Raw genomic sequence first — 11,726 nt, forward strand, 5'->3', positions numbered from 1 at the left:
TCCTTTCCATAAGTCTATTACTGTATCCCACATTTGGGGATCATGTGCTGCTATATTTAGAATTTTACCTTTACTACCTCCTTCTTGTAATTTAATTGGTGCCTCTATTGGCATTCTTTTTCCTGCTGGTTTTATATGGTCTCCCCTAAGTTCTGTATCTGGGTTTATCCTAATTGCTGGTCTTCTAGGTACATTGTCTGTACTATAATCTATTGGTTGAGGATTAGGGTTTGTCTGTTGGAATGGGCTAGCACTCGAGGAGCTAGTTGGTTCCAATTCTGCTAGCTCTTTATAACTGATAGTGGAACTTAATATAGAAAGTGTGTCTTCATCTTTTCTTTCAAAGCTAGTTTTGTTATTTCTATATCCGAAATTATCATTTCGTTCTAAACAGTTTTTGAAATGTTTTATACATTCTTCAATTTTCATGTTGTCTTTTTGACATCCTTTACATTTAAAAGTTATATTTTTATATTCTTCCGCTAAAGCTTCAGCCTTTCTATGGCCATGTCTACTTCATATCCTTCTTGTAGGACTTCTATATTCATAAACCCGCTTTCTGTTTCTATATTACTTTCTGTTTCATCATCGTCTAAATTCCTTTTAGTTGTGTAATTGTAATCTATAAACCTTACGGAAGTTTCGCCCTTACTTGTAGTATATAGTAGAAGAGAGTCTGGTGTAAAAATTTTTGGTTTAGTAAATTTATTTAAATTCCATTCTAAACCTGCGTATATTTCGGGATCTATTTTTATTGGTTTTATTAAACTTATACCTTTATTTCCCATTATTTCTACTACATCATTTACTTTTAATTTAAATTTTGTATTACTGCTTAAAGTTAATTTTCCAATAAAAACTATGCACATTAGTAAATTATTTCCGCTATTCATTTCTTCGTATCCCTTAGTCTGGATTCCTATTTTAATATTTTGTCCAAATTCTTTTAAATTCATTAGGAAGTATGGGCTTATATAAAATATTCCTCCATTATTAGTCATATCTACTTCAGTTAATCCTATTATTGATTTTTTAATGTCTGACCATCTATCATCATATATAGTTATTAATACTTTGGATCCTAAATTTTTTCTAGTTAATCCTTTTATTCCTATAACTATTAAACCCATATGCATTAATACCATTCTATTCTTTAGATGTTTTAAAGAATGAGCATTTACTAAATCTAGTATCTTAAAGTCTTCTCCTATGGCAGATATTTGTTCTTCTCTATAGTGTCTATATAACTGGTTATCGGTAGAAAAATATCCTGCATTATATAGTGTCTTGGGATTTAATAATTTTAATTGATGTTGTTGAAAAATTTGTAGGTCTTTATCTACATCTATTATTTCGTTAAGTTCTTGATTCTGTTCTGCGTTAGGTTGTCGTCTGCATATTCTGGCTAATATATTATTGTTTCCTATTCTATTTTCTGAAAAACTTATTCTTTGTCTTTCTTCTCCTGTATTATTTTCGATGGCTCTCCGTCTATTTGATAGAAAGTCCATTTTTGTGGTTTTCGTATTATGTTTTTTCGTTCTTGTTTGGGAGTTAATTCAATTCTTTTTAATTGGTTAACTAGTTCGTCTATTTCTAGGTTATTTTTTGGTTGGGTTTCTTTATTTATTAAAATGTCTATTTTCTTGTGTAATTCGGGTAATTCTGGCTCTTTGTGGAGAGGTTTTTGAGTTTCCTTGCCTTTTATTAAAATGTCTATTTTTCTGTGTAAGTCTAATAGTAATTCTATTATAGTGTTATTTTGTTTTAGTAGGATTTTATCTGTTTGACTTGAAGGTATATGCCTAGATAGTCCTTCAGGGTCACTATGATAATTTTTTGATTTTTCTAGTGCTTTATTGTAGTTTATATCTTCTTCACTCATGAAAGTGATATTTCTTCTAATCTTTTTGTTATTTTTTGTAAGTCCTTAATTTCTGTTGTTATATTTTCTACTTGTTCTACAAGCTTAGCTATTAGTTGAGTTGTTTTTAGTTCTAATTCTTTAGGTTTTTCTATTATGGTTGCTATTAGTTTTTCAATTTCTAATTTTGTAGGTATTTTTTCCAAGTTAAACTTATGGTTTAAATACTGGATTTTTCTGTCTATTTCTACTTCTTGTGACTTAAGATAATCGAAATTTTGTTCTATCTTTTCTAGTATCTTTTTGTTTTTACTTTGAGTAACTTCTATTTGGTCTAGAGTTCTTATTATACTGTTATCTTTTTCTTGAGTTTTTTCACTTGTATTTATCAGGATATCTATTATCGTGTTATATTGTTTATCTTCCGAATGTAAAATATGCTCTCCTTGATTAAAATTACACCTTATGGTGGAGTTATTTTTTAATATTCTATATTTCTTTTCAGGTTGGAATCTAAGATCTAGGTAATCGAGATGTTTTAAAGAAGCTATTTTGTTATCCCAGGTGATTTAAGTTAAGGTATTTTTTACTTAGCTTAGTTTGATATCTCAATCTACTATTTGTATAAGTTATATCTAAGTCTACTTCTTGTATATTCTCTATTAACCTAGATTTTTCGCTAATTAAAGCCTTTTTATAATAGTTAGATGTTATGGTAATTATTTCGTCTGTTTCCTTAAAATTTAAAATATCTGTTTCTAGATTTCTTATTTCTTTATTTAACAGCTCTAGTCTTTCTACAAATTGTTTACGAATTTTTTCAAGTTGATGTTTATATATAAATTCCCTATAATATTGTTGTTGTATTTGCCGTATGACCTCAATATATCTTATTGGCATTTATTATCCTAACTGATAAGCTTTTCTTCTAATGCGTTCTTTAAGCCACCTTATTGCGGAAGTAGTATTTTCTAAGTCTCTTTCACAGCCCTGTATTTCCCAATTTACTGCGCTCAATAAGTCGTGATAATAGTTTGTTCGTACTTTTTTAACTTTTAATAACCTTTTTTGACCTTCTTCTAAATTACGTAGTTTAGTCAATATATGTTTTTGTTTTCTAATTTCTCGGTATAAATAAAAATAACTACACCTTATGTCTTGAAATGATCTATGTCTTTTCATATAAATTTTGAAAATTATTTGCGAGTTAATAGGTAATGTTCCCAAAACCTTCTCGCTCTGATACCAAAATAATCGGATATTTCAATATATAATTTTTCAATAAATAAGTTACTGAATAATAATAGATTTCGATGTTTTTAGAAAATTGTTTGAATAAATCAGTTTCTAAACAATCCTACTCAGTACTCCCTCTTTCCTATTGTTTCTTCATGTCTATCTTTCTTATTTTCCCCAGAGTTTTTTTTTTTTTTTTTTTTTTTACCCTGTTCATCTCTTTCTCTTAATCTATATTCTTAACATCATACTTCTTTAACCACACCCCGGAAAAGTTTCTATCTGGCAGATAACACTCGTCCTTCGTCTATAGTGCAGACTTTTTTGGACTAACAAGGCCAGAATTCCTAGGAATTTACAGGTTAATCCATCGTTGATACTAAGAAATTAAGAGACTAACCATATACTAAGGGTAAGAATTTGAATGTAATTTACATGGTTATGCAGAAATTATCAAACATATATATAAGAGCATAAACATAAATAGAAATATTTTTGTGGGGAAAATATAAGAACTTACATGAAGTAACTAGGAGAGAGGTTATAAGTAATTAACAAATAATATCTTTACCAAAAGGACTAAAATTTAGAAAATAATAAATTTTATCTCAAATTTCATTTTTCAAAAAGGTACTTCCTTGAAAATAATTAATGGCCCATTTCCTGAGTTCTATTCATAGTTTTTATGTTGAAGAAAAAAAATATTTTATTCATAAACTCAAATAACATTTTATAATTAGTCATTCTTCTTGTGTTATTTTGCTGCTAATATATATTAAAATAGTCAGAAATGGAGCTAGGTAAGAGCAAGAGAGTCCATTCAACCCCTTTAAGTGGAAAATTAATAATATATATTTATATATAAGGTAAAAAAAATTGTGCGTATATATAATTGATGTTGAATCTCTTTAACTTCTTCGTGTGCATTTTCATATTTTACAATACTGTTTACATTGAAGTAAGTATAGTTTAATTTATTTTTTTGCCAAGAGCATGCGTGTTAAATTAAACTCTATTTTAAGTTCGTTTACTGGCGATTGATTATCATTTTACTATATAAATAGTGAAACCAGGATGAAAACAAGTAATAAAATAGTGCATACTTGATGAAATCCCAACGTTAAAATTTATGTTGGATGAACAATAAGCTTTCTCCAAAGAAGGGACTTCATCAAGCCATAGTGGTTAAATTATTCATGGGATCACCAGATTTATCAATTTTAAGATCGATTTTACCTAAATTTCTTGGCATTAAGAGACATTGTCTTGTCGGGTTGCTTGCTCAAAGGCAACTTCTTATTCATATGGATCAATGATGATTTTGTGACTGCATTATCAAGAGGTGTAAAATATTTCATGCCTAAAGACAAAATCATCAGATTAGAATTTTTCTGTGGACTATTGGATTCAACCCTAAGGAGGAGACTTCACGTGCGGCAGTATGAATTTCATTTCCAAACTCGTCGACGGATTTGTTTGTTAAGAGGTCTTTGCTTTCCATTGCTTCAGAAGTTGAAAAATCTATTGTTATGAATAAGGCCACACAAGTGAGATCAAGACCTAGCACGGCTAGGGTTAAAGACTTAATGGACAAGTATCCGAACCGTATTCGAATTCAAAGTGTAGAAAAAGTTATGGGTAAAATTATTGAAGAGTTTCAGGAGGTGGTGTATGATAATTTACCTCAATATTGCACCCATTGTAAGCACCAGGGTCACGATGAAAAAAAGTGTCAATTGTTAACTGAAAAAAAAGTAGTGTTCGAAAAAAAGATAATGCGACAATGAAGATTGAGGGAGTTTCAGTTGAAAAAATTGCAAGGAGATGCACGTGATTATCTAAATACTAAGAAGAAACAACAAAATAGAGTCAACATGGGGATACTCCAGTAAGTCAAACTTTGGCTAGGGTGTCCGAAAACTTAGCGGAAAAAGCACAGGCTGAAAAGGAAGCTATTCAAAATCTACCTAGTGTTGTGGATACAAGTGACGGGACTAAGATTTTGATGGTTTCTAAGCAGGATATGGAGTTGAACAATACTAGAGATGATGTTGGAGATGAGGGCTAGAAAATGGTTTCACGCAAACAATCTGTTAGTCCTCAAATTAGCAAAGAACTTAATGTGGCAAAGAAATATTGTGTTACAACAAAGGATGTTGTGGATCCTAACACCTTCGAGGCTCTTTTAGATAAAAATGAGCACCAATCTGACTCGGGCAATCCTAAATGTCAAATTGCACTTCCATAAGTGACAAATATGCTAATACAACAACACGTTGCAAATTTAGTTTATCTCGTACCCGTCTTGAAGTCGTTGATGGAAACATAAGAGGCTTCGGCGTGTGAGATGCCTTCTCCATCTATGGAGTCAATTGGTGAGCAACGAAATGACTTCGGACATAAGTTATTGTTCAAGGGGAATGAACAAGAAATGGATGGAGTAGTAGTCTTAACTCTAACGCATTCAAACAACAAGGTTGAAGCGAAGAGTGACAAAAAAAGGTACAAATATAAAGAGTTGGGTAGATATGGCAGAGGAGGAGAAGCAAGCCTCATCCTCTCCAACGTGCAACAAGTTGAGTCCAGCAGTCTCAGAATTTGTGCCAATTTATGCAATGGTTCATCCATCTTTAACCGCGGAATAATTAGTGGCTCAAACAAGTGCACCTTTAAATGTTATGGATAATCCTACCAAAGGATTTCAGACCAAGAGGTATGAGCCAGGAGATTTGGTAGAAGATCCAATGGAAGCATTTAAGGGTGATTTAGGCGTTGACATATTTGATGAAGAAGATGAGGATGGAATATTGGATGAATGCTTAGCTAAAGTGGCTAGGGATGGAAATCTTTCACCCATGCAACAAAGCAAAGGATTCAAGAAAAATAAGACTCACGAAAGAAAACATAGTTGGGATGATAAAGTGTCTGAAAAGATTATTCTAAGACAATTACCAATGAGGGTGGCAAAACAGAAAGAAACAAGGTTCAATTATATCAACAAGATTCAATAGATCCAAGAAGAATTGATGAAATATGAAGATATTTTGAAGTGGTTAGAGGAAGAAGACAAGGTGAAGAATCTAATCTTTATAGGGCTACATCTTCTTAAAGATTTTCACTTTTTAACAAAACATGGATCTGACTCCATATTCTTGCTTATTTTAATCTTTCACTACTTACATATTATCATTTGTAATATTATCATAGAGTTGGTTATTAACTCTGTGATGATCATAGAATATTTAGTTCTTTCTTCTTTTTATTTTTGACATGCATGTTAATTACAAGAGGTTTAGCTATGCCTCAATAGGATTAGTAAGGCAAGGCCCCCCTTGCCTGTACTTTTTCTTTTAAGTTATGCTTTTAATATATATATATAAAAACTAGCCCTGGGCATCTCGCCTAGTGAATTTGCTTAAAAAAAAGTGTCAGTCAATACCCTATATGGAGGTCAGACTAGTACACTAAGGAATCGTTTGGTAGAAGGAATAAGAAAAATAATTTCAAATTATAGTTTGGAATAAACTTAATCTCATATTTGGATTAACTTAGTCCCATGACTATCTTATCCCATCATTTATATTAAAATGATGCGACTATTATCCTATGTGGAAGAGGGATAAAATAATCTCATGAAATACCCCTACTTATTCCATCACGTGTATCAAACGACCCCTAAGTGTAATCATAGATCACAAATCTGACGCCTTTGTCCTCTTGTCCTTATCTTTCACCCTTTTTGTCAACAGCCCTTTTTCCATCTAAACCCTTCCAAACCAGGTTTCCATTTTGGACAACATCTCATTCAAACTATTCTATGAAGGAATTTCAGCGATCAATCCATTTTCATCGAGTTACCTCTCGAGCATACAGGAAATTCTTTGTCCCTGACAGAATGCTTTTGTTTCTTTATTCGCCTTTCAGGGTTTGTATCCGATATAAATATCTCTGTTCATAATAGTGCAAAACCTACTTTACCTAGCAAATAGAAATTTTATTTCAATATTATTTAGACTGATAAATTCTATTTAGATATTAACTAAAATATTAAATCTTAAACAAATTTGATTTTCTATATCTTTGAATTATTTTTCACCACATATTCTAAATCAAAACTAAATTTATTACATAAAAACAAGGAAAGATTTTGTCCACAAAGGATAATTATTTATTCAAAATATAATATCCTTGAAGTAGTTAATTAGTATGCACATTGAGATTTGTCGGGTTAGCGGTTAACGATTATAGCAGTTAACTATTAACGACTATCAGTTAATGATTAGCAGTTAACGACTAACGATTAACGGATAATGATTTATAGTTAGCAGCTAACGATTAACTGTAACAGTTAACATTCAATCAAAAAATAATTCAATGATTAACGTGACTCAAAATAATAATAACAATAACGATAACATTATTTTAGCCTATTCTAAAACTTAATATGTTAATCTTACTTGAAGTAATTAGTTTGCACATTAAGTTGATCAATGGTCATCAGAAAAGTAATGACAATAGTAATAATTCTTTAATTAAAATTGCATAAATAACGGAGACAATAGTTTTATCCGAGCTATTAAAATTTAGAAAAACAATAAGTTTTATCTCAATCTCGATTTTTCCTAATCAAATATAGAACAAATCCGCAAGAAATAGTGAATCATTTCTTGAGTTTTATTCATAATTTTTCATGTTCTAAATATAAATTAAATTTATTACTAAAATAACCTAGGGAAAATAATTGACGAAGAATAATTATTTATTTAAAATCTAATAAAACAATAAAGATGCTGTCAAAATAATTTCTTTTACCCCAACCCACTAAAAAGAAACGGAAAAAAAAACGTATAAACTATTATAGGACTTACCTCTGAGCGTGTGTTTGTTTTTTTAAATAAAAGTTTGGGCTTATAAGAGCCCCTTTGTATTAACCTAACACCAATAGATAATTTGTCTGCATATTAAAGCGATCGCAATCATCAGAAAAGTAATAACAATAAAATAATTTTGTAATTAGAATCACGAAAATCATAAAGATAATATCTTTATCAAATCTATTAAAATTTAAAAAATAATAAACTTAATCTCAAATTTTATTTTTTAAATTGAATATAGAATAAATTTTCGAGAACTAGTGTTTCACTTCTTGAGGTCTATTTATAATTATCCAAATGATAAATTAAGTTTATTAAAGAAAAATAAGGGAGAAAATTACCAAGGAAGAATAATTGCTTTTCAAAACTTAATAAAATAATAATAGTTCTCCAAAATATAATATTAAGTTATCATTCTAAAAATTACCTTTGTGTTAATCTTTCTTGAAGTAATTAATTTGACAATCATCAGACAAGTAATAACAATAGTTATAATTCTATAATCTAAATCACAAAATTCACAGAAATAATTTAAATATAAAAAAAAATAAACTTAATTTCAAATTACATTTTTTCAAATCAAAGTTTAGATAAAATCCTCACAATGACTATAATTTCATAATCTAAATCACAAAATTCACGAGGTAAGATATATCTATATCCAAAATAATTAAAATTTGAAAAAAAAAAAACTTAAATTTCAAATTGCATTTTTTCAAATCTAGTCCAGAATAAATCATCAAGAACAGTGTTCTGAATCTTGAGTTCTATTTATGATTTTTATGTTCCAAATGAATATTAAATTTATGACGAAATAATAAGGAGAAAAAATTACGCACAAAGAGTAATTATTTTTAAAATTTAATAAAATAATAAAAGTTCTCCCAAAATTAATTCTTTATACAAATATTATAAAATTATTCTGAAAATTACGTTCGTATTATTTTACTCAAAATAATTAATTTTTCTGTATATTAAAATGCTCAACAATCACCAAAAAAGTGATAAAAATAACCGTAATTTTATAGTCTAAATCGTGAAATTCACGTAGTAATGTCTCTATCCAAAACAACTAAAATGTAGTAAAACATAAATTTTATTTCTCCAAATCAAATCTAGGTGCATCTTCAAGAACCAATATGTCATTTCTTGAGTTTTATTTATAATTTTTATGTTTTATATGAATACTAAATTTATTATGAAATAATAAGGAGAAAAAATTACCCACGAAGAGTAATTATTTTCAAAATCTGATAAAATAATAAAAGTTCTTCCAAAATTAATTATTTTTAAAAATATTATAAAATTATTTTGAATATTATGTTTGTATTATTGTTACTCAAAATAATTAATTTTTCTGCATACTAAAATGGTCAACAATTACCAAAAAAGTAATAACAATAATTGTATTTGCATAGTCGAAACCGTAAAATTCACGGAGATAATATCTCTATCCAAAACAACTAGAATATAATAAAATAATAAGTTTTATTTTTCCCAATCAAAATCTGAGTGCATCCTCAAGAACCGATATTTCATTTCTTGAGTTCTATTTATAACTTTTTAAGTTCCAAATGAATACAAAATTTATTGCAAAATAATAAGGAGAAAAAATTACCCACGAAGAGTAATGATTTTCAAAATTTGATTAAATATTAAAAGTTCTTCCAAAATTATTTTTTCAAAAAAATAATATAAAATTATTCTGAAAATTACGTTTGTATTATTTTGAATCAATAATTAATTTTTTTGCATACTAAAATGGTCAACAATCAACAAAAAAGTAAAAACAATAACTGTAATCATATACTAAATTGAGAAATTCACGGAGGTCATATCTCTATCCAAAACATCTAAAATATAGTAAAATAATAAATTTTATTTCTCTGAATCAAATCTAGGTACATCCTCAAGAACCAATATGTCATTTCTTCAGTTTTGTTTATAATTTCCATCTTCAAGGTATGAAAATCTAGTTTATTTCACTGTTGTTTTTCTTTTTTTTTTACTACTTTGGTTTGCCTTACTTGAGTCGAAACTCTTTCAACAAATAATTTCTTTATCTTCACAAAATTTTGTTTTGTATACATTTTAAACTCATCAAATTTAGTTTTCTTCGCTGTCGTTTTTCTTTTTCCTTACTACTTGATTTACTTGAGAAAATTGAAGGAAATGTGTTTTTTAAGTCTTGAATGAAGAATGGTGACACTGACCAACTTAAAGGGTCAAACATCAGTAGGAAACTAGATTAAGTTAATTGTGGACTTGATTAATATTTTTAAAACTTTCTAATCTTTTCAAAAAATACAAATCAACCCAACCCACACCCCTCTTCAATCCAAATCAACCACTCTCTCTCTCGACAGCTTCTCTCAACTCTCTCCTAACCAACAGTTCTGCAAAATTTCTCCCTTCAACCTTCGGCGACAAATAGTTGGGCGAGTTCTTTTTCGATTTTCAACTGTCAATCGATGTGAAGACTTCTCTGGCGACAACAACTTCGAGTTCTTCGTCGTCCCATTTCCTTTTTCACAGGTAAAAAATTATGAAGAAACAGAGGAATTTGAGCCAACTACTCTTCTAGTATTAAAATGTGGACTCAATAAAACCCTAATTTCTGATATTTCTTCTTCTTAGTGTCGTACTGTTGATTCGAATTTGTTGGTGATTTTTTGTCACAGTTGATGTTCTTAGTGTATGTGTGTGTGATGTGTTGGTGTTGCTGGGTTGATTTGTTGTTTGTCTAGGTAAAAATGGTATTTCAACAGATGAAACATCTGATGTAACAGATGAAACATTTGATGCAACATATGAAAATCTGATGCAACTATGAAAATCTGATGCAGCAGGTGAACAATCTAACAGATCATTCATCTGTTGCGACAGACGACTCTTCTGTTTGGAAGAAATCTAAACAATATTGATCCAACAGATAACTGATTAGTGATATATTTTTATTCTTTCCAACGGTTTACTCTTCATTTTGCAACAAATTAGTGGTTGTTTTTATTCTTTCCAATGATTTACTCATCTATTGCAACAGGTCGGTTATATGTTGCAGCAGATAACATACCTGGTGTAACAGATTAGTGATTTGTTTATATGGTTTCCAACGAATTACTCATCCGTTGCAATAGGTTGGTTATATGTTGCAACATATAAACTACCTGGTGCAACAGATTAGTGATCTGTTTTGATTTTTTTCAACGGTTTACTCATCCGTTGCAATAGGTCGGTTATATATTGCAACAGATAACATACCTAGTGCAATAGAGTAGTGATCTATTTTTATTTTTTCCAATGATTTACTCATCCGTTGCAACAGGTCAGTTATATATTGCAACAGATTATTGATCGTTTTTATGGTTTTCAACGAATTACTCATCTGTTGTAATGGGTCGGTTATATATTGCATCGGATAAAATACCAGGTGCAACAGATTAATGATCTATTTTTATAGTTCCCACGAATTACTTATCTGTTGCAATGGGTCGGTTATATGTTGCATCAGATAAAATACCAGGTGCAACAAATTAGTAATCTATTTTTATGGTTCTCACGGATTACTCATACGTTGCAATGGATCGGTTATATGTTGCATCAGATAAAATACCAGGTGAAACATATTAGTGATCTATTTTATGGTTTCTGCGGATTACTCATCCGTTGCAACAAGTCGGTTATATGTTGCAATAGATAACATTCCTGGTGTAACAGATTAGTTGTCTGTTAGAACTGTTATATTACTGTTA

The sequence above is a fragment of the Capsicum annuum genome, chromosome 7 (assembly GCF_002878395.1).
Source record: "Capsicum annuum cultivar UCD-10X-F1 chromosome 7, UCD10Xv1.1, whole genome shotgun sequence".
In the NCBI taxonomy this organism is placed as follows: Eukaryota; Viridiplantae; Streptophyta; class Magnoliopsida; order Solanales; family Solanaceae; genus Capsicum; species Capsicum annuum.